Genomic DNA, 4,225 nt, shown 5'->3' with positions numbered 1-4,225 from the left:
TGCTCTTAACCACTGAGTCATCTCTCCAGCCCCAGTATAATTTTGTTTTTAAATTAATGGAAATACAAAGTTTCAATATTAATTTTCATAGGATGAAATTATGAAATATATGATTAAATTACATTGGTCTGTACATTATTGTTAAATATTCTATGTGACATGTATAAACTGTACTAGACTTTAATGGTAGCATGAAAACAGTTCCTTGAGCTGTTTACTGATGGATTGAAAGGGAAAGACCTCTGACCTTGCTATACCCTTTTCAATCAGGATTCAAACCCTGGAGTCTGTTTTGTTTTTAGGTTAAAAAAATGTAATAGTGGTTAATTTCTTGAAAAGATATCTCTGGAAGTAAAACTCCTCAGTACAAAGTGTGTATGGAGTTCTCACATTGGCTGTCTTTTGGCCTAGCTTAGGCAGCCAGGTTTTGCATGGGGAAGTGGTAGAGGAACCAGCTTAGAAGCCAGCTTGGGTTTGCAAGTGACCATAGTGTCTCTGAGGCCTGACTTTCTTAGCCCTGAAGCCATCTCTCTCCCACCTAACAGTTCTGGGAGGACTTTTTTTTTTTTTTTTTTTTTTAATGGAAAGTTGCTGTATAAAACATAAAGCCTGTTGAGATGCAGCTCTTGGTGGTGTGTCCTGTGCTGGTGTGTGGCTTCTAGGTAGAAAGCAAATTGTTAGCAAGTAACCATTCAGTTAGTGGATTCAAAGTATCCTGGTAAGAATATCACTTCTTAGCAATTCAAGATAGTTTGTGGAGAGAGAAAGGGCTCCTTACAACCAGCAGGTCAAAAGTCAGATGTCTGGGTCAGGGAGATGGCTCATCAGATAAAGGCACATGTTTCCAAGCTTGCCGCCTAAGTTCAATCCTCCTGACCCACATGGTGGAAGGAGAGAACTAACCACCCCCATGGTTGTCCTCTAACTTCCATAGAAACACATGCTATGATACACCCACACAGATACCCATATACACACTATAATTTAATTTAGAAATTTTTTAAAAATCAGGTGTCTGACTCCAGATGCACCTATGTATGTCAGGAAGAAAATTTTACAGAATCACAGAAGCACAGGAAGAAGCAAAGGCCTCTCAGATTCAAATCTATCATGACACTCCACGTGTAAGAAACTTAGCTTCACAGCTCTGGCCTAATCTCTGAAATGAGGACAGCCACCTGCTTTTTTAGTAGTTGTAAGCATTTAGCTGTAAAGCTAAACGTAACATTTTATTATTTGGAGGGGGAGGGAGTCCACCATCTAAAACGTAGCTCTCCCTGAAAACGATGGCTGTGAAAATATGTTGCTGGACTAGGGTGTTCAGTAAGGTAGGTAGGAATGTTTAAAATATTTGAGTTTTTGTTATTTTACATCAGTACCAGTGGGAGATGCCTATCTTAGCTCATAAATGGTCTAGAATTGTTCTTTGTAGTATCTGGTTCTTCACTGGCCTGTTTGGGGCAGTTTTTAGTTAGGAAAGTAATACATGCTTCATGGCAGATGGTAAATACAGACAAATAGCCTATCCAGCATTGATACTCTTTTCCCTTAGTTGTGTTTTGGTTTGAGACAGGGTCTCACTATGTAGCCTCGTCTGATTTGGAAGTTGCTCTGTAGCCCAAGCTAACCTGTAACTGGTGCTCCTCTTGCCTCAGCCTTCAGGGGCCATCATGCCTGGATGCCTTTTGAGTTTGGTTGGTTTGTTTAGTTTCAGTTTTGATTTCCAGATTCAGAAATGCAGTTGTTTGCCCCCTAGCACTTGCACGTCTGAAGGAAAAAAATCCTTTTATGACCAGTGGTCATCCTGCTGACAAGGGCTACTGTTGAACTAATCTGAGCTTTTATGATTTGAAGCATGTTTAAAACTCCAGCCACAGAATTCACCAGCCCAGTATGAAACCAGAGTTTAATTGAGCTGTGTTACAAAAGGCACTAATAATAGAACCTGCCACTTGAAGGAAATGCCACAGCCCACCGCTACTGCAGAAGCTCCCTATGTGAGGGAGGCCCTGCTGCCTGATGCCATAGTCAACTCAAGCTCCATTTACATAAGGAGTATTGGCTCACTTGGTCACATAATGTGGGGTTTGCTAGTATTATCTTGTTTAATTCTTGGAGGCCTAAGAGAATAAATACACTTGTTGAAATTATTTTGACTCCCATCAGATTCCAGGGACCAGTGTAGAAAATAGTATATCAAGACCTTGGGTCTAAATAGGGTTCTTTCTTATATTCTAAACTAGTTCCTCATTAAAATAATTTAAAGCTAAATAAAAAAAAAAAGCTTAATGTAAAACATTTATACTTATAAGATTGAACTAGTTGGTGCCCAGGAAATCTGTGTCAGAGCTGATTCTCACCTCTACTAACTTGCATGTCCCTGCCAGGAACCATGAAATACCCCCAGCTTGCCCACCTCATGTGATGCTCACTGTCCCAGCCACCCTGGCCCCTAACCCAACAACTGAAGAGGCCATACATGGCCAAGGTCTAGTTGGGTAAGCCCTGTCTAGTAGTTGTGACATATCATATTTTGAGTGTTCACTCTGATCTGCAGCAGCCTTACTCAAATGGCACAGCAGTGTATAATGCAAAACCCACAAGACTTTTAAATTGACACTGAGTGCAGGACCATGTTGCATGATTTAAATGGCCAGATGTAAAGCTGTTATTACACTAAGCCTGAGGAAAGACATCCCTCACTTGCTTAACTCGCTGAACTCCACATGTTCCCCTACCATCCCTTTCTCATACAGTGTCTTTTACTACAGCCCAAGAGGACACTGCCCCATTTTGTTTTATCCTGTTGTCTAATTAAAGTGTTTTCCTCAAGCCTTTAGTGCATTGTTCACAGCGTGTCAGTATTGATCTTATTCCCCAGCTATCTTAATGAAGCGCCTCTTAAGGAAAGGTAAACACTTCCTGTGATTCTACTGCTAGATTTGTTTCACTGTACTTTTACTAAGCTCTGAAAGATGAAGCACATTTTTTCAAGTTCTGACACTTGAGGAAGGAGGGATTGTTTCTTGTCATTTGATTCAAGTAACCTAGTATTCTGACCCTGGCAGACATAGTTCTTGAGTATTTGGGATCTGAATTACTGGATAGTACCCAAGTGACCTTGGAGAAGTCACATGATCTTTCTGAGTTTCAGTACAGTGAAGACAACACTTTCTGGGGTTGTTTGGAAGTTTAAATGAGATAATGTGAAAGCGCCTATGTATAGGACGATTAGCTCAGCAAATCATTGCTCAGTGATTTCTGTGGGGCACAGCAGTGAAAAAGAAAGCCAGAAAGAGGCTGAGTATTCATGTAGCTTATGCAGATACAAATGAACATACTCCTATCCCAGTGGCAAGAGACGCCATAGTGCCAGTCCCAGAATTAGAATGCAGTTCTGACCCTGAAAAGAGCAGGCTTCTCTTTCTCTACACAGTTAACTAAGCTGTCTAGTCACCAGCAGCTACCCAGATGACATCATTAGTGCCAAGATGAGTGGAAGTTTTTGGTGACTGGTTATGACAGACCTCGGAGTAGAAATTTAAGGCAGTGGTCTGGTGTACTCCTAAGATGTGTAAGTCAGTGGCTACCCTTCCACTGACTCAGGACAAATACAAAGTAGAATCTGGGTTGTAGGTTGTAAGTCAAAGGCTCTGGAGCACACACAGGTGGTGGTGTGTGTTTTTAAATCCTCCAGGGGAAGTCTACATTGCTGCGGAATGAGAGAACTGAACATATGGCTTTATATACTTTTTATGGACCATGATTTGCAGTACCAATATTCTACATTTCTAGGGCTGGAAGTATAGTCGCTGGTGCAGGACTTACTGAGCATTTTTGAGGCCTTAGGTTCCATCCCAGAAAGAAAATAAATTCAAGGGTTCAATGTGGCCTCTAGGAAACTGATGGTAAAACCGAATTGAGTGTAACCTGAGAAGGGGGGAGAGAGCAGAAAGAGACTAGGGCAGCCTTCTTGCAGTTACATCCCCACACCTTGAAGAAAGATTGTGCAGAAAGCCTCAGATTGCAGTTCTAGGAGTTGCTTTCTGACAAGTTAGTGGGTGTCCGACCCCAAGGAGAAGTTGCTTAGGAGAGGAACCCTTGCATGGAAGAGATGAGCCAGCACTGTACCTGCTGTTCTGTGTCTCTGGCTGAGAGCAGCCAGAAACCCTCATTTGCATCCCTTTCTAGCTCACCACCAGCATTGATGTGCCTCGTACTGGCC

This window comes from Nannospalax galili, unplaced genomic scaffold (genome assembly GCF_000622305.1).
Source record: "Nannospalax galili isolate Female #2095 unplaced genomic scaffold, S.galili_v1.0 scaffold334, whole genome shotgun sequence".
Taxonomy (NCBI): Eukaryota; Metazoa; Chordata; class Mammalia; order Rodentia; family Spalacidae; genus Nannospalax; species Nannospalax galili.
Note: the sequence above shows the minus strand (reverse complement) of the source record.